Raw genomic sequence first — 23,899 nt, 5'->3', positions numbered from 1 at the left:
TTCAGGTATACTTTACCTGGACGTCTTATTTGGTTCATTCGTTGCTTCTGTCGATATCCAGGGAAATTGGGCTCTCACTTTGTCACTCCATTGAATTTTCTACGGTAGAAAATTGTTCCTATATGTGGGAATGGAAGTTATTATTTATAGTTCTTCGTATTCTTGGCAATCACAAGTACAGAATTTAATACCAAAATAAGTAACACATGTCCTGGTATTTAAATAGCCATAAATATGCGCAAGTGTGAAATCTGTTTTGTATGTATGTCTGTGGCTGCCTATAGATTAGCAGATGATGTACTGCTGGCCTTTTGATGATCTGCTTGTCTTCTAATAAGTCACCCCTGAGCCAGGATCTGCTACAGTGTTCTCTCCAGCTCAGCTATTCAGTGCCTGCCCCCACAGAGATACTCCCATCACTTGGAAAATAATTCTGTTTGGCTCTTCTGATGCTCATGCACACTCTCTCTCCATTGGTTACTCCTCTGCATTCGATGCTTTGTTTCCACAATCACAAGTCAAATTCAATAAATGCCTTGTTATATACACTCACTGGCCACTTTTATTAGGTACACCTGTTCAATTGCTTGGTAACACAAATTGCTAATCAGCCAATCATATGGCAGAAACTCAATGCATTTAGGCAGCTAGCCGAGGTGAAGACGACTTGCTGAAGTTCAAACTGAGCACCAGAATGGGAAAGAAAGGGGATTTAAGTGACTTTAAATGTGGCATGGTTGTTGGTGCCAGATGGGCTGGTCTGAGTATTAAAAAAAAACTGCTGATCTGCTGGGATTTTCACGCACAACCATCTCTAGGGTTTACAGAGAATGGTCCAAAAAAGATTAAATATCTACTAAGCAGCAGCTGTGTGGACGAAAATTCCTTGTTGATGTCAGAGGTCAGAGGAGAATGGGCAGACTGGTTCGAGATGATAGAAAGGCAACAGTAACTCAAATAACCACTCGTTACAACCAAGGTATGCAGAATACCATCTCTGAAAGCACAACACATTGAACCTTCAAGCACATGGGCTACAGCCGCAGAAGACCACACCGGGTGCCACTCCTGTCAGCTAAGAACAGGAAAGGGAGGCTACACTTTGCACAGGCTCACCAAAATTGGACAATAGAAGAGTGGAAAAACATTGCCTGGTCTGATGAGTCTCGATTTCAGCTGCGACATTCAGATGGTAGGGTCAGAATTTGGTGTAAATAACATGAAAGCATGGATCCGACCTGTCTTGTATCAATGGTTCAGGCTGGTGGTGGTGTAATGATGTGGGGGATATTTTCTTGGCACACTTTGGGCCCCTTAATACCAAATGAGCATCTTTTAAATGCCACGGCCTACCTGAGTATTGTTGCTGACCATGTCCATCCCTTTATGACTACAGTGTACCCATCTTCTGGTGGCTCCTTCCATCAGGATAATGCACCATGTCACAAAGCTCAAATCGTCTCAAACTGGTTTCTTGAACATCACAATGAGTTCACTGCCCAATGGCCTCCACAGTCACCAGATCTCAATCCTATAGAGCACCTTTGGGATGTGGTGGAACAGAAGATCCACATCACGGACGTACAGCCTACAAATCTGTAGCAACTGTGTGATGCTATCATCTCAATATGGACCAAAACCTCTGAGGAATGTTTCCAACACCTTGTGGAATCTATACTATGAAGAATTAACTCAGTTCTGGAGGCAAAAGGGGGTCCAACCCGGTACTAGCAAGGTGTACCTAATAAAGTGGATGGTGAATGTACATCTGCATGCACAACTACCTGAGTAGGTCTTGATATCAGCTTCCTGTAATCCCCTGTTTGCAGCATTTGGAGTTGGAGAGGCACTCTAAAGCTGGCCATAGATGAGGACAAAATAGTTTGAAAATTTGTTCAAATTTGATAAAGACCTGCCAAACGAGTGTGTGATAAGGCCATCATTGATAGGAATTTTCCCCCCCACTTGCCAACATATTGTCATTCATGCACAACACAAAATGTCCATTTTTTGGTGATCGATTACAGGATAAACCCTTGTGCACTACGATTTATCATATTATTCTTGGTTGATTGCTACTCACACTTCGAAAATCATTCGCTCATACTAAAAGAATTCAAACATGAGTGTTCATTGTTTTGTCGTAAATCTGTGCATTTCGGGAATCGATATAAGCCCACTAACATTTAGAAAGTCGATTGATCGTTTGTGTCAAATGAAATTTTGAACGATGTTCTACTCATCTGTGGCCAGCTTTAGGAAAGCCATAGACAATGCATTTTTCTGTTAAACCAGTGGAGCTGTTGTATTCCCACAGAGCTTCCTGCCATGACAATACAATGATCAGTGCTACCAGCTGAAGCCAGCGGCACTGATCGAACAAAAAAAAAAAATCCAGTAGGCTGGTTGTATAAAAGTCAGTTAGGAGATCGAATTCTGTACCATCCACCTGCCAATAGATGGATCAAAATTCAGCTAGTTTCTGCTGAACTGGCTAAATTTTTACTCGTCTATTGCTGGCTTAAGCCATCAGAACTCTGTTAAGTTCCCCAGCTCATGTTCCCAGGAGGGGAGAGCATAGGAACGACCTCATCAGTTTGCTGCTTCTCTTTCACTTTCCAATCTTATGGTGGCCACACACTTCAATATTTTTATCCAATTGATCTGCGATTTAATCAAAACAATTGAATCTGAAATACTGAATAGCTATACCTTTTATTATTATTATACAGGATTTATATAGCGCCAACAGTTTGCTCAGCGCTATACAATATAACGGGAGACAATACAGCAACAATACAGTTCAATACAAGAGGGATAGGAGGGCCCTGCTCCTTGGAGCTTACAATCTAAGACTCAATTTCAATTGGATTTCACGCAAACTGGGTTTATCGGAAAGAGAGATGCATCAATAATTACTATTGTATCTTATTCATAAATTGGAATCCACTTTCCAGTGTGTGACATATTGATCAAATAGGCTGTCGACTATAGATCGATTACACTGTTCAACAAATTTTTATTTTTTGCCAGTTTTGGAAACAAAAGGATCCATTTCTTAATGAATTTCACATTCTGAGTTCAAATATAACAATGAAATTTGTCAATTGGCTCTAGTTTTTCTGTAAACGGAAAGTTTTCTACTCTAGGCGTAATGACTACATAATGCACAATAATTATATAGATAGATGTCTTTCCACAAATATAAAGCAAGTGATATTGACTACATAACAAAGCCTAAATGGCATAATATATTGCATAGGATTACCAAGAAAAATTATAGCCATAAGCTAAGTTGAATCATTTTAATACTTAGGATTCTCACTAGTTTTGTCTTCAGTTTGTGTCGGTTTTGCTTCTCTTGGCTTTTCTCTTGTATTCGAGGAAAGGGCTATCTCTTACAACTGCACGTGACTACACGCTTCAGGTTCTTCCTCACTTGACTCAACCACGAAGGATTCTGGTGCTTTAGGAATTGGTAGCCCCTCTCCATGAGGAACTGGACGTATTGCCGATGGAATATTTGGATAGTGCACAGATAACTTTTTCTTCTTATTTAGCCCTTTTACAATTGGAGGCACCATACAAAAGTAACAATTACTAACATGATCTGTTGGCTCTCTCCAAATCATTGGCACAGCGAAAGGCATAGATGCCTTTTTTCCATTCAACCATTGCTCCAGTGCCGTCCCACAAGAATTGCAGCATATATGTGGTGCCCAGCTCTTGTCCTAGTCTCCTATCTTGCAGCCAAAATACAAGTTGTAGGCTTTCTTAATCATTCCTGCTTTCCTTTTTTGTGAGATAAAAGTTATTTCACCGCAGATATAGCAGAAATTATCTGCTTTATTCACACAAGTTCGAGGCATTACTGAGTAGCCTATATAAGCATAAAACGAAATGTAAAGACGCTGTCGAACTACAATCAGCTACAGATACTGCAGCTTTTATGCAGTGAAGTGATGCAATTAAAGGCTAATATTGCATCATCTCAGTATACATGCAATTTTCTATTGGTCACCAGTATCAATTGCGCAATATGCAGCTGAAGTTGCATCATAATTTTGAATGGCTTACGTCATTAGATGGGTGAATATATCATGGAAACTAGAGCCAATCAACATTTTTTAGGGTCATTTTCGTTTTCAGCACCCCAAAATTATGTAAGATTAGCTAATTTTATGCCCAAAACTTTTTACCTGTTGAACAGTGTTATTCTTTCAGAGGAAATTGATCAGAAAAGAAATCAATCATTTATCAAGGTGTTTATGGCCACCGTTGGTATGTGCCATCCAATTCTAAAACAAGGTTAGATGTAACATTTAAAGTGGAACTGCACTGCATCTAATACCACAAACCAAAAATGCTAGATATTTAGTTTTTAATATTCAAAACAAACTCGTCTATCCATCCACGTCTCCATGCTTTATTTTGCTGAGAAATCATTTTGAAAAACACCTCCTGGCATTTCTGGTAGCGGTCATCTTGAGTAAGGGCAGATGATTCATGTAGCATTGGCTGAGCTGAGAACCCTCCCTCCCTTCCTGAAGACTCCTGGGATGTATGACATCATTTGCCTAGGCATGGAAACCAGGAAGTAACTGAAAGAATGCAAAAAAAGAAGGTTAAAATTAAATATGATATACTTTCCTATCTATTTACTAATGCTAGCAGAATAAGGAATAGAAATAGTCCAAGTTGATTGAGACAGGGAAGTTCCACTTGAATCTACATTTGAATTTAGACAGAGGCATGTCTTGGATCAGACTGTTCTGTACATATACTGTATATATATTGTGCTGGTTCCTGGATCACAAGACTGTCTGCACAGAAATAACGTGTGTGTATTTTTACTTCTGCTTTAGCTGTAGAGCTGAGGTTTACCTAGAGTAAAGCTGAATCAAACAGCCATTGTTCTATATAACTTGTAACATTGTCCTCTGTTATTTCTTGCTGAAACATACACTGCTCATAACAATTAAAGGAACACTTTGTTAATCGGAGTCTAGCATCAAGTTGATTCAACTCCTGGGATATTGATCTGCTCAGTTAAATAGCAGAGGGGGTTGTTAATCAGTTTCAGCTGCTTTGGTGTTCATGAAATTAACCACAGGTGCACTAGATGGGCAACAATGAGACGACCCCCAAAACAGGAATGGCTTTACAGGTGGAGGCCACTGACATTTTTTCCCCACTCATCTTTTCTGACTGTCTTTTTCACTAGTTTTGCATTTGGCTAGGGTCAGTGTCACTACTGGTAGCATGAGGCGATACCTGGACCCTACAGAGGTTGCACAGGCAGTCCAACTCCTCCAGGATGGCACAGCAATATGTTCCATTGCCAGAAGCTTTGCTGTGTCTCTCAACACAGTCTCAAGAGCATGGAGGAGATCCAAGGAGACTGGCAATTACTCTAAAAGAGCTGGACAGGGCCGTAAAAGGTCTTTAACCCGTCAGCAGGACTGGTATCTGCTCCTTTGTGCAAGGAGGAACGGAATGAGCACTGCCAGAGCCCTACAAAATGACCTCCAGCAGGCCACTGGTGTGAATGTCTCTGACCAAACAATCAGAAACAGACTTCAAGAGGGTGGCCTGAGGGCCTGACGTCCTCTAGTGGGCCCTGTGCTCACTGCGTGGCACCATAGAGCTCAATTGGAATTTGCCAACGAACACCAGAAATGGTAGGTCAGCCACTGGCGCCCTGTGCTTTTCACAGATGAGAGCCGGTTCACCCTGAGCACATGTGACAGACGTGAAAGGGTCTGGAGAAGCCGTGGAGAGCATTATACTGCCTGTAACATCGTTCAGCATGACCATTTTGGTGGTGGGTCAGTGATGGTCTGGAGAGGAATATACATGGAAGGATACACAGACCTCTACAGGCTAGACCAGCAATGGGCAAACTACGGCCCGCGGGCCGTATACGGCCCGGCGGACCTTTTAATCCGGCCCGCGGAGCTAGGCTCCTCTCACAGTCCGCCCTAAAGACCGGTGTAACATGAAAATCTGTCTCCTATGAGGATCTGTCCCCCTCGACGTATCTGCGCATGTGCCGGAGATCGCCGATCGGCTGCTAATGCCTGAAACTGGCACATGCGCAGATACGTCGAGGGGGACAGATCCTCATAGGAGACAGATTTTCATGCTACACCGGAACGGCGCGGGACACGGCGAGAGGAACGCGTCGAGCAAAGGTAAGTGAATTCACACAGGGGGGACTTAATATGGGGGATGAATTACTATAGGGGTGATGAATTACTATATGGGGGATGAATTACTATGGGGGATGAATTACTATATGGGGGATGAATTACTATGGGGGATGAGTTACTATATGGGGGATGAATTACTATGGGGGATGAATTACTATATGGGGGATGAATTACTATGGGGGATGAATTACTATATGGGGGATGAATTACTATGGGGGATGAATTACTATGGGGGATGAATTACTATATGGGGGATGAATTACTATGGGGGATGAATTACTATATGGGGGATGAATTACTATATGGGGGATGAATTAGTATGGGGGATGAATTACTATATGGGGGACGAATTACTATATGGGGGATGAATTACTATGGGGGATGAATTACTATGGGGGTTGAATTACTATATGGGGGATGAATTACTATATGGGGGATGAATTACTATGGGGGATGAATTACTATATGGGGGATTAATTACTATATGGGGGATGAATTACTATGGGGGATGAATTACTATATGGGGGATTAATTACTATGCTTACTATGGGGGAATATTACTATACTTACTATGGATGACACATACACATCATTCATCTACTCTTGGTCCGGCCCCCGGGTCCAATATATGAACCCATTGCGGCCCTTAAGTCAAAAAGTTTGCCCACCCCTGGGCTAGACAATAGCACCCTGACTGCCATTAGGTATCGGGATGAAATCCTTGGACCCATTGTCAGACCCTACGCCAGATATAAAAATTCTATGTGATTTTTTTATCCTTTAAAGTGGTTCTAAAGTCAAGACTTTTTTTACCTTAATGCTTTTGCTTCAAGAAAATCTAAAAAATGTTCCACTACCTACTCCTTCCCCCCATCCCCCCTTCCCTAAACACTTACCCGAGTCCTCTCTTGATCCAGCATTGTTACTGTCTGCAGCAGTGCTGCTCTCCTCTTTTCTCCCAGCAGGACTCACTAACAGCAGTGGAACCCATTGGTTCCTGCTGCTGTCAGTCAAATCCTGTGAGGGGTGGGGCCAAGCAATGGTGTGTGTGTATGTGTGTGTCAATGGATGCACACAGCCCTGCTCAGGAGTACACCTGCAGGAGTGACTCTTCAGCAGTAGACTTGCTGAGGGGGCACTCAGAGAAGAGGAGGAGCTGAGAGCATCAGCAAGGGACTTTAGAAAGTCAGGTAAGCAGCTGCTCTGTTCAGTACAATTGCCAATGCCACAAAAAAGCCCATTGAGGCATATCAAGATGTTTTGGGGCATATTGTAACTGGTGGTTTTTGTGGCATTGGCGCTGTAAAGGCTTTTTCTGGCAACTCGATCACGCAGCTCAATTTTTGTTTAAGTATCATAGTATCATGCTCCTCGAAACAACCACACCCTGTATTTCTCCTGAGGTTACCTGTGGGTTTTTCTTTGTATCCTAATCAATTCTTCTGGCAGTTGTGGCTGCAATTATTCTTGGTCTACCTGACCTTGGCTTGGTATCAAAAGATCACCCAATTTCCCACTTCTTAATAAGTGATTAGACAGTACTGACTGGCATATTCAAGGCTTCCGATAGCTTTTTTATATCTTTATCCATCATTATAAAGTCCCATTACCTTATTATGCAGGTCTTTTGACAGTTCTTTTCTGCTCCCCATGGCTCAGTATCTAGCCTGATCAGTGCATCCACGTGAGAGCTAGCAAACTCATTGACTATTTATTCAGAGACACTAATTGCAATTTAAAAAGTCACAGATGTGGGAAATTAACCTTTTATTGCCATTTTAACCTGTGTGTGTTACTTTGTGTGTCTGTACCAAGCTCAATCATTCCAGGGTATGTACACTTTTGATCAGGGCCATTTAGGTGATTTCTGTTATCATTATAATTTAAAAAGGAGCCAAACAACTATGTGATAATAAATGGCTTCATATGATCACTATCCTTAACTGCCCCTCACCCACCGTATAGGGAAATGACGACTGGGCAGGAGCTCTCTTGCTCTCGGAGGACGTCATATGACGTCTTCCCACTCTAGCTGCGCATGCGCTCCCTGGGGGGTGTGCGGCTCAGTGATCGATGATGTGCTGTGTCCCCAGTGCCTGTCAGTGATGCCTGTCAATGCCCATCATTACTGCCTATCAGTGCCTCCTCATCAGTGCAGTCTGTCAGTACCCATCAGTGCCTCCTATCCGTGCCAGTCAGTGCTGCCTATCAGTGCCCATCAGTGTTATCAGTGATGCCTGTCAGTGCTGTCTATCAATACCTCCTATCAGTGCAGCCTCATTAGCACACATCAGTGAAGGAGAAAATTACTTATTCACAACACTTTTACAACAGAAACTAAGAATTTTGTTTTCAAATTGTTGTTTTTTTCAGTTTGTTTAGCAAAAAACTCAGTGGTGATTAAACACCACCAAAAGAAAGCTCTACCTGTCTCAAAAAATGATACAAATTTGGTTTGGGTACAGTGTTGCATGACTGCGCAATTGTCATTCAAAGTGTGACAGCGCTGAAGGCTGAAAATTGGCCTGGGCAGGAAGGGGGTGAAAGTGCCCAGTAGGCAAGTGGTTAAATAATAGACATTTTTTTTTCATGGTCAGTCATATTTTCAATATCAATGCCAAAATGTAATGATTTTTCCCAGGCTATGCAAACGTTTGAGCACAACTATAAGTATGACATGTTTATTATTTTAGGGAAAAAAAAACCCTTTAATATCACTTAAAAAAAAAAACAGAGCCTTTGCAGCCACTTTAGGATCAGCAGCCAGAGCCAGACAAATAATTCCTTTATGCCCCTGCGGCCATCTGTATCCAGAATTGATGATTAATTGCACATATAGAGCCTAATATACAACAAGCAGCTCTACATTCATCCTTCAAGAAAAAAAAATGTGATTTGCAATGACATGAACATCCCTTCTTTGTAAGAAAGCCTTCATTTTTTAATTAAAGTAATATGAGTAAGTTGAAGAAGATATGCTTCAATAAAAAGACTTTACCCTTAGGGCCTAATTATGCAAAAGATCCAAAGTGTATGTAGGCTGGGATCACATTGTAACTGAAAATAGGACATGGTATTCCAGGTGTAGTGCAATCGATTGGTGGAGTTCCGGAAGTTCAAGAAGAGTTTCATTAGTATTCCAATATAGCTAAAAAGTGCATTAGTTAAGTGACTACATATAGCATCGTGGAGGGAGTCTGTCCCCAGTCTTCTTTTAAGTGACGTCTGTTGGTTTGGTATAGATATTTCATTCTGGGATAGTACTGCACTTGTATCTGAACTCCTTCACCACTGCTGGTCTGAAAGGGTCACTAAACCCACATCATACAAAGCTATCAATAAATGCTGTATTACATGCTGTTAATACTCAGTCACTATGGGATTTGTTTCTGTATTTTGCAAAAAACCTGGTTGATCCTGCTGGTCTCCCCTTTCTGTCCATGTCCCCAATGCAGTTGGGGATTCTGCAGAGCAGTCATGGCAGTTACTGCACATGCTCAGTTTTTAGGGAGTTTCTATGCTGTGCATTTCCTTCCTATCACATCTGAGCAGCCCGTGTGACTATAGAGTCGCACATGTGTGCATATCCACAGACATATGACAGCCCACTCCCTTCCTCCTCCTTCATGCCCACTAACCAGCTAAACACAATGGGGGGAGGAATATTACATTTTGATTAATGGAGGCTTCACCTCCCTGTTATTCTAAGACACAGGCTGGAGCGGTATGATACAGCCTGTGACTGTATTTTTTTGTCAACAAAAAAAAAATTATTTCAAATATGTACTGTATTTGTATGACGATTTAAAACAATTTTTTTTATTTTGAACATGTGACCAGCAGCAAAGGACTAGAAGCTGCTCCTGCCAGTGTTTCCCTGCAGACAGGCTAGGAAAGAGCTGGGTCATGTGACAGCTGTATATCGATTAGGAAAAAGGTACTTACCGTATTTTCCGGCGTATAAGACAACGTTTTTTACTTAAAAACATACCCCAACAATTGGGGGTCGTCTTATACGCCGGTGATACTGTATGGTAGCTTCAGCTACATACAGTGTACCGCGCTGAGCCAATCACGGCGAGCAATGTATTCTATTAATGAATACAGAGCCTGCTTGGATTGGCTGAAGTTGTGACATCATCAGCCCGCCTCTCTGACACAGCCAATCCGAGCAGGCTCTGTATTCATTAATAGAATACATCACTTGCCGTGATTGGCTTATATGACGTCCTTCCATTCTCCGCGCATGCGCGGCGATGCGCTGTGTCCCTCGGACACAGCTATCACCGATCACGGAAAGAGCCGAAGATGTCGGCTCGGTCATGTGATCAGCTGTGTCCAATCACAGCTGATCACATGTAAACAGGGAAATGCCGGTTATCGGCATTTCTCTCCTCTCGAGCTGTCACGCTGACAGCTCGAGAGGAGAGGAGAGCCGGTAATCGGCTTTCTGCGGAGGGGACATGTACACTGATCATCAGTGCACTGATGATCAGTGTGCGCTGATGATCAGTGTAGCCCCAGCAGTGCCAGCTGTCAGTGTCCATCAGTGCCACATCAATGCCACATATCAGTGCCCATCTGAGCTGCCTTTCAGTGTCACCCATCAGTGCCAGTCAGTGCCACCTATCAGTGCTGCCAATCAGTGCCACCTATCAGTGCCATGTATCAGTGCTGCCTTTCAGTGCCCATCAGTGATGCCTGTCAATGCCCATCAGTGATGCCAGTCAGTGCAGCCTATCAGTGCCAGTCAGTGCCGCCTATCAGTGCCATGTATCAGTGCTGCCTTTCAGTGCCCATCAGTGATGCCTGCCAATGCCCATCAGTTCCACCTACTAGTGCCTCCTCATCAGTGCCCATCAGTGCCACCTATTTCATATGGGTACAGTTTTGCATGACCGCGCAATTGTCATTCAAAGTGTGACAGCGCTGAAAGCTGAAAATTGGCCTGGGGAGTAAGTGGGTATAAGTGACCTGTAGGCTAGGGGTTAAATGGTGTTGCCTCAGAAGGGGGGTAGTCTTATACGACGAGTACAGCCCAAAACCTATGTTTTAACTGGAAAATTAGGGGGTCGTCTCATACACCCAGTCGCCTTATACGCCGGAAAATACGGTAGATGTATTTTTTTATTAAAATAATTACAGTGCCAACATCCCCATAGAGAAAGAGAAGGTATAATGTACATTAAACAGTGTGTGTTTAGTATCACTTTTGAAGTGTAAGGAAGTAAAGTCCACTTTGTAAGTTGTACCTACAGGTAAGCCTATAATAAGTGCTTCCCCTTCTAGTTTGTGTTGTGTAGGGGGTTACAGGAGTCTGATGTCATTTTAAATTCTTTTTTAAATATTACTTGTATGGAAAAATACAATTCATTTTTATTGTAATAAAAAGTTGATTAAATTGGGTGTTTGGAACATTTGATGCAGAGTGATTCTAGACATAATAATTTAGGGTCTTTTCATATGAGGGGACATATAAGATCCACCTGTCGTGTTTTTTTTTTGGCCTTGGAAGCTCTCAGTGTTTAGGCAGATGGATGTAAACGAATGCGCTTACATTTACATCCAATACCCTCCAAGTCTGTCCTGGTCTGAAAAATCCTTTTTCATTTTCTTCAGTTCTAAACATTACAGATTAGAGGTAAAAGGATGTTAGCAGATGCACGTTCATTTACATCCACCTGCCCAGCGACCTAATATAAGTCCACTCGCTCTAACACATCAGTTGTCACCAAACATTCGGGAGCGGGGTTGACACCGTAAGGTCACCATGCACAAAGAGACAAAGAAGCGATCCATACATACTCTCAGGAGTATTCTGTTGCAGGGAGCACTGTGTTAATTTTAATGTGTGAGTAGATTTCATCTGTGTTAATAAACTTTATGTATGGTTTTACAGGGCCAGTGAAGGGATATTTGTCTACACAGACGAAGGTGCATTTTACTGTAATCTATTTTTCATGAAATCATTCCCTACTGTGTTTTTCTACCTCCTTGTAATGTCCTCCCAAAACAAATGAGCAGTACATGTTAGTTGTGATCTTATTCACTGCTCTATGCACACTATATATTCCAGAGTATAAAGTCCCTAGCTCATCTCGGGAGAGAGTAAGAGAGGGTGGTCACCACATACAGTGGAACCATGAAGAATGAATGTAGCCACCAAGGACTGAAAGGATGGGAGACATGATTGAAACCTTTAAATACATCAAGGGGGTGAATAAGGTTCAGAGGATAACTTTTTCAATATGAAGCTAAGATGAAGAACATGGGGACATGACCTCAAACTAGCAGGAGGAAAGTTCAAAACCAATCTTGGGAAGTGTTATTTTACTGAAGTGGTAGTTCAAGTTTGGTAAAGCTTCCAGCAGAGGTAGTGAGTCAGTCAACATTAGGTGGATTCAGATATGCGTGGGACAATCATAGATCTGTACTCAGACAATAAAAAGTAAAAAAAAGAACCACACACACACAAAAGAAAACACATATAACAAAAAACAATCAAGCAGACTTGATGGACCACTTGTTTTTTTTTTCTGAGTATCAGAGGTACCACATTGGAAGACAAGAGAAGGGTCGGCTAACAGGCCAAGGTCAATATTAGGCGAGCAGCAGAAGTACCAAAAAAGCAATTGGAAGGCAAAATCAGGACATAAGCCAAGGTCACTATGTAGGCAGGTGTTAGGTTCCTCTGTAAGGTGCCTCCTCCCCTTGGGTGGAGGCTGGAAGATTGGGCAGGACCTGGGAGGGAGGTGGCTCAGACTAGAGAAGAAGAGAAAGGACAATATCTGTCTGCTGAGCTCCTGCTCTTCCATTTCTGGGAGAGGGCAGGATTCCCTTGAGTTTCCCATTCTAGCCCAAAGAGTGAGAAGAGAGGACCTTGAAAGCTGTTTCACTCCTCTGTCTCTTCCATCCTTAGTCAGGAAAAACAATAGGACCATCCATCCGCAGGGACAAAAGCAGTCACTTCCAGTGCCTGGGACCAAAGGTCAATTCATTATTGGATTTATTTCTATTATTTTATTTCAGGTACTAATATAGCGCCAGCAATTTACACAGCGTTTTACATATATATTGTACATTCACATCAGTCCCTAACCCTCAACGAGTGTACAATATAAGGTCTCTAACTTACAGTATATTCATACATACATATACTAGGGCCAATTTAGACAGGATCCAATTAACCTACCAGCATGTCTTTGGATTGAAGCCATGTATCGATTGAAGCTTTCAGTAAAGAACATTAATCACATCCAGCCTTGTGGTGCCTTTATTGGTAAGAATGCTTCTCTGAAGAGTGTGAGCATAGGTTCTACTGGTGTCCCCTGAATGTCAGGCCTGGAGAAGGTGCCCCATGTCTGGAACCCCTAGAAGTGAAGGAGATGAAGTACACAGTCAGGATGGTGGATCGGGGGTCAATTTTCACCCATGACCCACAAATCGGGGAGAGTTGTTGGGCAAAGCCCTGTATTGCCCAGAAGGTTAGTGTTATGTTGGTGTGGGGGGGTGGCTCGGCTGCTTCTATAGGGCCATGAGCAAGGCAGCCCTCCAACAAGCAACAGGAGATCAAGATAAAGCAGAGTTAGGAGGCAAGCCAGGTCAAATACAACGTTGCAGGATACAGGTCTGCTTACGGGTCACAGGTGCTGATGACAACTCAGCCATTCTCTTTAGTTGTGCTGAGCTTTAAATAGGCCTCTGGGTGCCAAAAACCAGTACGAGACATACACACAAACTCACACTAAACATGTGCAGATGTACCAGCCTTGACTCTGTGTACTGGTCCATGCACTGCACCATGCACATGCTCAGATCTTCAGGCACTGCCATGCACTTGATCTTTCTGACAGTAGAGAAGCAGTTGGGAAGTGTAAAAAAACACTGACTGATCACATTAAGTGTGTACCCTTGTTCTGTAGCTGCATGGACATTCCTACGTGTCCACATGCATTCACATTTACATTTATTTGTTTTAGGATATAACGGATACATATCTGCTAGGGCAGATATTTATTCTTGTGCCTTCTTCACTAGGATCTTGATCTGCTGCTACTGGACATTAAGGGGTTAATGGCTCTGATGAGAGAAACAGACAGTGGTATTGCACACAATATCCAGCATGTTATTCTTGGATCCTGTTCCACAGATATCTCTCTAGAGGATTCCTGCTGAGAATCAGGACATTTCATCTGATGCATTTTCTTGTGAACTCACAATCCATTGTGTTGTATGTAGTAGATTTATAGTGCCTTTTACCCATCAGTTGCCATTGATCTTTTGTCAGTTTGCATTCAGGTAAAGAACCATTAACTGGATATATAACCTTAGTCTTGTATTATTATTATTTCTTTGTATCATTTGTATACTGTATCTAAGCAGTGCTTTCCCTACTAAGAGGTTTTTAACTAAAGGGAATTTTTGATTTCCATTAGGACCCCTGTACATATCATATTGCATTGCGCACAGACCTAAAGCAGACCCATAGTCTGGCATAAACACAAAGCCCATAGCTTTCAATTGTCACTTATTTGGAGAGACTGTTCCTCTTTGGAAACAAAACCCCCTGTCCCTCTTTCTTCCCTAATTGTCCTTCTTTTTGGTGTGATGTACAGACCTCCAAAAAAATCTGTTACTTGATTCCAAAAGTGTTATATTGTATTAAAGGAGATGAATAGGGACTCAGGTGTTCCAATCACCTCCATGGTCACAGGTATATAAAATCAAGTACCTAGGCATGCAGACTGCTTCTACAAACATTTGTGAAAGAATGGGTCGCTCTCAGGAGCTCAGTGAATTCAAGCGTGGTACCGTGATAGGTTGCCACCTGTGCAATAAGTCCATCCATGAAATTTCCTTGCTACTAAATATTCCATGGTCAACTGTTAGTGATATTATAACACAGTGGAAGCAACTGGGAATTACAGCAACTCAGCCACAAAGAGGTAGGCCACATAAAATGACAGAGCGGGGTCAGCACATCCTGAAGTCGCCAACTGTCTGCAGAGCCAATAGCTAAAAACCTCCAAACTTTGTATGGCCTTCAGATTAGCACAACAACAGTGCGTAGAGAGCTTCAATGAAGCGTTTCTATGTCCAATCAGCTGCATCCAAGCCTTATATCATCAAGTGCAATGCAAAGCGTTGGATACAGTGGTGTAAAGCACACCACCACTGGACTCTAGATGAGTGGAGATGTGTTCTGTGGACTGACAAATCATGCTTCTATGTCTGGCAATCCGACGGATGTGTCTGGGTTTGGTGGTTGCCAGGAGAACGATACTTGCCTGCCTGCATTGTGCCAAGTGTAATGTTTGGTGGAGGGGGGATTATGGTGTGGGGTTGTTTTTCAGGGGTTGGTCTTGGCTCCTTAGTTCCAGTAAAGGGAACTCTTAAGGTGTCAGCATACGAATACATTTTGGATAATTTCATGCTACCACCTTTGCGGGAACAGTTTGGGGATGACCCCTTCCTGTTCCAACATGACTGAGCACCAGTGCACAAAGCAAGATCCACAGAGACATGGATGAGTGAGTTTGGGGTGGAGGAACTTGACTGGCCTGCACCTCAACCTGATAGAACACCTTTGGGATGAATTAGAGAGGAGACAGTGAGCCAGGCCTTCTTGTCCACCATCAGTGCCTGACTTCACAAATGTGCTTCTGGAAGAATGCTCAAACATTCCCATAGACACACTCTTAAACCTTGTAGACAGCCTTCCCAGAAGATTTGGAGCTGATAAAACGGCAAAGGGTGGGCCAACTCAATGTTGAATCCTACAGACTAAGACTGGGATGTCATTAAGTTTATATGTGTGTAAAGGCAGGCATCCCAATACTTTTGGCAACATAGTGTGTATCCTTTATGGCTTCACTCTGATGCTGCAGCTATTCCCCGCCAGCTCTAAGCCTAAGAAATGAGCAATCACATGACCACCGGTCACTCAATCCACTTTAAACAGAGAGCATTGACTGTGAGCCACTGCTCTCTGCTCTGCCCCTCCAGTGCTCACTGGAGCACTAGGCTGGAGAGTGGTTGGGAATGACTTGCTCAGGCTCTCAGTGGCATACCCAGGCATCTGAAATTTTTGTCAGGATCCTTCCTGAGTCTGCAGCTGCTGTGTGATGTTAGCTGAAAGCAGACTTTAGCCCACTGTTTGCTGATCATAGGTCACAAGAGAGAACAAGTAAGTGCACGCCTGTGACCCACAAGAGAAGTTTGTAGGTAGGCCAAGGCTGGGCCCATTTAAGTTTGTGGCCCTTTTAAATCCTTCCAGGAAGGAGAATGAGTTAATTTCTTTCCTGGCAGCATCTTGTAAATAGTGTGGGAGGAGTCAAGAAGAAGGAGTAGGTTACTGGCCATGGGAAAGAGAGCCATGATGGGGAGCAACATCTAGGAGCAGAGACTTTAACCCTTTTCTTTCCCCTGGAGTTGGGCACAAGGGAGGGATTCCTCACCAACTCTATGGAGCTGATGACTGTTTATGGAGAGGATCCTTTCCTTTTGAGCCGTGTTTGGCCGAGGCCAGAGTGACTGTTGTGTACTGAAATTCTTCAATAAAGAAGAAGTTTATCTACATGTGGCCCCTGTGTGAGTTCTTCAGGTAACACATTAAATGTGGCTAGAGAGTAGAAGTTTCAGTGATGCCATTTAATTGTTGAACCCTGGAAGTGGTTGTACCAGAGTTCTGGTACCCCTGGGATTCAGGGGGTACAGTCATACAACTAGGAGGGTGGGCGGGGAATCTGGTCTCCAGCCCCTACCCATGCATCGAGGGAGAGGGAGAGTGGAGTATACAGGGAAAAATCTGGAATGCCCAGAAGGTCAGTGTGTCTGTACTTTAAAGCCCAACTCTGGGCGAAATGTTTTTTTCCCCAGGGCTGTGCCAGCACTGTATGGGTTAACTGCTTGTTTTGTCTAGGGGTGAACACAGAGTCTATACTCACCCAATCCTAAGATCTTTTGGATAACGTTGCTTTCCCATGTCCAGCGGTAGACTGTTCCTGTCATCTTCATGTCCAGAGTCAGTCTGTGAGCGTGATGATGTCAGGAACAGTCCACCGCATAAGACTGTAGGAGGTGGGGGGCAGGATTCACATGGACAGGTCTTACGCTGTAAGGATTAGATGATTAGGTGAGTGTATCTCAGCTCTCCAATCTAGACAAAAACAGTTAACTTAGGCATTCTGGGTACAGCCCACTGCATGGGTGGGATTTGCTCGGAGTTCAGCTTTAACTTAGTAGGAGGTGTTGCCTGCTGTGGCCACAATTGAGGCAGATCGTCACCCGCCTACAAATATGGCTAAAAACGCTTTGGTCGTACTTCTTTTTAAAATATTTTTCTCAACCTCTAAATGATTGCATTTGTGGTTTGAAAAAGGCAGTACAAAGGTAAAGTAGTTGTGGAAAAGGCAGTTGTAGGTTTAACCAGTCATAATACTTATTGTACTTCTTGGTTGGTGTAGCACAGGGGTAGGCAACCTGCGGCTCTCTAGCTGCTGTTGAACTACATTTCCCATGAGGCATTGCAACATTACAAAACTGACAGTTACAGCTATGACTTGCAAAGGCATGATGGAACTTGTAGTCCTGCAACAGCTGGAGAGCTGCAGGTTGCCTACCCCTGCTGTAGCAGGATAGGTGCGGTAGGACTATGTCCTTTGCCTACATACTTTGTGCTAGAGTGGCTCAGAGTATTCTCCTTCCATTGCCATCTGATCACTGCACTGTGCAGATGATCACAAGAAGCTGATACCAGAGAAATTCAGGTACTTATGCTAGCTGTATCCAATCATATACTAAATGTTTTTAAATTAATTAATACATAAATTTTATTTAATCTTCCTTGGATTCTGTCTTCATTAAGCTACATAAATGCCCCAAAAGATAAAATCTAATTGGTTGCTGTGGGCTGCAGCTTTCCCAAGCTTTTTGGCCTAAATTTTTAAACAAACCAACAGTGTATTCATTTGTAATATATGAAATTCTGCGTCAACAAATGTGGAAATAATAAGTATATCTGAAAGCAGAGGAAATGTGGAGCTCGCACAATATGCTGTGATTGTCCCAGGGCTCTAATTAGTCACGTGGGAGGTGAAGTGAAGTGGAAATTAAGCTGTCAGACGGTTTTTAACAATGCCTTGTATTTCTGGCTGAGGATAATACAGAGCGCATCACACTGCAGATGAAGATTTGTATTCTGGTGCAGACGTATATGCTTAATAAAAATACATTCTCCCTGTAGTCTTTTTCTAGCTGTAGTTTTTTGCTTTTTATTGGCAAATTTATATATTGAACCGGCATATTGCATTTGATCACTCCATGATATATAAATGCACATCAAATGGGGCAAAAAATAATAATAATAATAAAAAATATATATATGTATATATATATAAATATATGTACTGTGTGTGTGTGTATATATATATATATATATATATCAAGGAGCAGGGCCTTCCTAGCCCTCTTGTATTGAACCGTATTGTTGCTGTATTGCCTCCAGTTTTATTAAAAAAGCGCTGAGCAAACTGTTGTTGCTATATAAATCCTGTGTATATATATATATATATATATATATATATATAGTATATTTTAAAGGTAAACAATTGTTTTGGGTCAATTTTTTAATAAGCCAACTATAAAAAATGTTTTACTATATTGCAGGATAAATAGGATTTTCAGAACACATTGGATTCCCTAAAGATAAAGAGCAGAGCTCAGGTGCATTCAGAGGTGAAGAAAGAGAGCCATCCAACAAGGGATGAGTCTTCATTTTGACTCCTTCTCTTGCTTGTGTAAATAGTACCTTTGGCTATTACACCAAAAAAGCCAAGGAAGCCTAGGAAAACATTTGAAAAACAGTTTAGAGCTCCATCTGCAGGCTACACACAAACAAATATTAATATGTGATATTTAATTTTCACTTAACATTCCTACTCAATTCCTTAAGAAGAAACCAGATAAGGACATTTCTACAAGTTTCCTAATGTGCCTACTTGTCCTGGGACACTCATTAAAAAAGTATTAAAATAAGGGATTTACCATAATATAAATTTCATAAAAAGGTCAAAATTGGCAGCCTTTGTAATTCTCCCCTGTTGAATTTACCATAACAGCGTTGCATACAGAAACATTTAATGTACAGCCTGGTGCAAAGGAAATGCTTCCACTCATGTATATGTAACATATGTGTGTAGCAGGCACCACAGAAGGATCAGCACAATACTGTCCGTGTCAAGTATACATTTTTGCAACTTGAGTCGTTAGTGTAAAACTGATTTTTTTTATTTCTGGATGGCAGGTTTTATGCTATAAAAAAAGTTGCTGAGCTTGGACTCCTAATTAATATTTAGTTGCTTTGGAAGATTCCATTTGACATTGTTATAGCTGCAGGAGTTTGGTAGAAATTGGAATTCTAATAGAAAGATTCCATCATGGGAAACCTGATAGATATTGAAACCTAGAAGGTGATTCAGCTTGCCAGCTCAAGGTTCAGATGCTAGTGTAGCCACCCTGCCCTAAGGAATGGTGAATTCTAAAATTTAGTTCTGCTGGGTGGTAGTCAGACCAAGCGGATTTATAGTTTATTTGTTCATTTTATTTTCCCCTAAGCTCAGTGTTGCTGATTTTCCCTCTGCTGCCAGTAGGTGTCACTGGTACCTCTTGCTATAGAGTGAGATGCCACAGTGTTTCTGAGCTGTGAAAATGTATGTTTCCTCTGATCAACCAGTAGGAGGTTTTTTGCCACTGTTGCATACTGGGGGAGAGCATACAATAGTTGGATGGACCTTGTAAGCTCTCTGTTCCCCAGGGTTGCGGCCTGGGGAGGTGCAGCTGGATTGTCTGATCCGTTAGACCTATAGCCTGTGTGAGGCCCAGCATGTACTCTGTGCTAAAAATTGGAGTTTGGTCAAAAGTGATCCTTGGAGGCTGTCCTGTCTGGTCAAGGAGGAGCTTGAACCAAGGCTTAGACCCAGGAGGAGGACCCTGCTGGAGGAAGCTGTGTTTCTTGCAGGGGCCTTGTGATTCTCTTGGAGGTTCATAAAGGTCTGTAAGAATGCAGAGGCATGGCATAACGGTCATGGAGAAGTCTGCTAACAAGCTAACCACCTTTTTGTTTTGAGTAATAAAATCTCTAAAAAGACACCTAAAGTGTCTGGTGTCTATGTTCTCAGTCCCTTATTTTTAGCCATGGACTCAGACATAGAGTAAATGCTTGCCCCCTCTGCCACTGGAAGTCCTTCACATGCCTCCAGGTGTCAAAGGGCTGTTACATCAGCTTTTATTGTAATTGGTCCCTAGGTGAAAGTGTGATCCCAGCCAAAACTTTTTTTCAGGTTTGGAATAGTGGAGTTGGAGTGGGAAAGAATTAATACCTCTGTTGAAGTTTTACTATTGTCTTGGCACCTGTCCTCTTCACTTTCTGTCCTTATGAATACAGCACCTGAAAATAGAATGATAGACTTTCAATGATGGGGCACAGATGCAGGCCACAAAAAAACAGATGTTCTAACACCCAGTGATATCTCTAAATTGAGGAAACTTGACAGAGCATCTAATCCTCCCGACTCTATCCAAACATTTAATTGTTAAGCAGTAAGATGTAAACCTATCTATGTAGAAAAAAATTAAAATGTAATTTAACTTCAAACTTCAATTACAGTCGCAAGACAAAACAAGGACATTTGGTTTATTAAGTATTGAGACCAATTAGGAAGGAAGATTACACTTGAAAACAAACAATTCATTTAAACATAAAAAGTTAAAATTGACTCTTTACTTGTATTACTTCCTAAAAGAAGCAACAGACCTGAATAATCAAACCAGGGAATCCATTATTGCACCTTAAAGTATAGGTAAACCATCACATTGTAAAGCAACCCATTCAGTTTAAAATAGGAATAAAAGGCAAAACATTTGTGTACAGATTTAAAAAAATAAACATTAGAAATACCGTTTTTCCTTTGTACAAGTGATCGCATACCCTCTGTTCTCTGCTGCGTAAGGAGCTCAGGGAGGAAAAACATCAGCACACTGATATTCCAAGCAGGGGCGGACTGACAACTCATGGGGCCCCGGGCAATAGGGGATCATGGGGCCCCTGTGTCCTTGCACAAACTCAAAAAAGCCTATGAAAAAGGTACCAGGGGCATCTCATGGGGCCCCCTACTGACCCCAGGCCCTCGGGCAGTGCCCGTGTTTCCAAATGGTCAGTCCGCCCCTGCTTCCAAGTGACTGGCTGTTCCCAGTATAGCTAGAACACTGACCACACTGTGCTCTTGTGCCTACTGTGGTTAGTTTTTAAAAGAAAAGCAGAGGGACTAGTAGGAACACCAGGGATTTTACCCAAAGGAAGCAATACAAGAGGACAGGATACATTTTCATACAAGTACATGGCACATATCAGAAATATGAAATGCTAGGTTTACATTTTCTTTAAATTATGCTTAAGGCATGCTAAAGTGGTCTCTCGTATCAATATTATTATTATTTTAGCATGTCTTAAAAGCATAGCCTGCCTTTTGAAAAAATTAATAAATACACCCACAATGTTAAAAATGTGCATTTATTATTTATTTTCCTTTCAGACCTGCAGAGTATTGCAACCATTAAAAACGCATCACAAATTTACTTGAATCCGATTTATCGAACAAATTCGAAAACTGAATTCATTTCCCCTCGGCCTTAAACTACTATTGCATCATGTGTCATCATCCAAATGAAAGTAATACAACAAATGTATTCATTAAAGTGGTTCTAAAGGCTGAAGGTTTTTTTTACCTTCATGCATACCTTCTGTATGCAGCAGCTCCCCCAGCCCCCCTAATACTTACCTGAGCCCCTTCTCAATCCAGTGATGTCCATGATAGCCTCTCATTCCTGATTGGCTGATGCAGCAGTAGGAGCCATTGCCTCCCACTGCTGTCAATCACAGCCAGTGAGCCAATCAGGAGAGGGAGGGGCGAGACTGAGCCTTGGCTCTGTGTGTGAACTGTCATGAAGAACCGCAGCTGGGGGCATGCCTGCTTGGGTGCCCACAGAGCAAACTGCTTGCTCTGGGAACACTAAGCAGGAGAAAGGGGACAGGAGCGCCAGTGGGGGACCTAAGAAGATCCAGACTGCCGTGCGCAAAACCACTGCACACAGCAGGTAAGTATGACATGTTTGTTTTATATATATATATATATATATATATATATATATAAAAACAGACTTTAATATCACTTTAATTTTGTTATAGTGTTTTTGGATTCATTGACATTTGTTACTGTCTATTTGGAGATTCATATACACCCGAATCCTTGAAAATTACATTTATGTCTGAAAATCAATGTGTTACAAAACAAAACACACATCTAGTAAAGACAATGATGACATAAAAGTGGAGAAATCCATGGTGTACAGACACAAATTTAGCAATTGTTGAATATTTACCAGTTGCTGTAACTTTACTTCTTTTCGCTTCTTTTTTACTGCTTTTCATGTAGTTTTCATTATACTAGAAAAATGTGAACTATCTCCTAAAACTCCGATATACTGCAGATGTTGGGTTTTATGTGCACTGATGAGAAGAAATATGAATACAGACACATATTCCAGCTCTGTGGAGAGGAAAGATTATCACCAAGCTCTCAGGCAGGAAGGTAAAATCCTCTGACAAGCGTTTTACAGATTTTTTTCACCAGAACAATAATCTTAGACCAGTCTCTTCACTGACAAATCTATTTCGGTGGGACAAATCACTCCAGGGGCTGCTGCACCGTCACGGAAGACTTGACTTCTGATGACTTTTTAGATTTGGAGATAGTTCTAGCTCATAAAAGTTATGAATAATGGCTGTATGCTGATCATTCAGCTGTGAGAAGTGGGAGCTATTTGGCCATTTCATCTGTAATCTTTTATTTTGGGTATGGTCTTCTTTTCATTATGCATTACAGAAAATAAGAGGCATACAGATGACATTTGTTCCAGTTCATGAAAATGATGGTTATTTGTTTCGGCATATTTGGAAATGCAAAACGTTTTCAATGCTATTTTACATTTGTATAGGCTTTATCATTTCATACTAATTGTCAATTACTCATATATCCATAAAGGGACTTGTGGCACCTAACCTAGCATAGGCAACTTTATCAATACCTGGGGTTTTGGCTGATCTTATGTCTGTGTTTGTAGATTTTCTGGTGATCAGTAGGGAGAGGGGAGCATTTGGGATGAAAATGCAGCAATTGACATTCATGCATAAGGGCCCTTTCACATGGGGGCACCGATCGGGTCCGCCCATTGCCCTCTATGGAGCAGCGGATGTAAGTGGACATGTTCGTTTACACCTGCCTGCATGCGATCCACCAAAAACAGACAGATGGGGACCTGTTGCCCATTTGTCTAGTGGATAGGATTACAGTTGGATGTAAACGGACAGGTAGTCCTTTTACATCCCATTGCCCAGAGAAGACAGTTGGCTGTGACCTTGTCTGCTCTGCATAAGTGGAGTGAACATGGACCTGTCATCCGCTGCTCCATGTGGTCTAAGAGCATTTAGTGGAGCAAATGTGTCCAAGGGGTTAGTGTCACAGACCACACTGTATGGTATCTCCTAAGCTTTATGGTAGGATTTGAGTGTTCTTGAGGCCGACAGTGGACGTGCATGTAACCTCTTTGGTGCATAGTGAAATGTTCTGTGG

At 42.1% G+C, this 23,899-nt stretch overlaps 1 protein-coding gene across 3 annotated transcripts in view; it reads left to right on the top strand.

Moving 5' to 3' along the window:
- The window catches only part of SYN2 (synapsin II), a 409,545-nt gene that overhangs the window by 62,493 nt on the left and 323,153 nt on the right, over nucleotides 1–23,899 (top strand). The gene's annotated exons all lie outside the window — the stretch shown is intronic.

The sequence above is a fragment of the Staurois parvus genome, unplaced genomic scaffold (assembly GCF_062004578.1).
Source record: "Staurois parvus isolate SC_StPar_1 unplaced genomic scaffold, SC_StPar_1.0 ptg000209l, whole genome shotgun sequence".
NCBI lineage: Eukaryota > Metazoa > Chordata > Amphibia > Anura > Ranidae > Staurois > Staurois parvus.
This window is presented reverse-complemented; position numbering and strand designations above follow the sequence as displayed.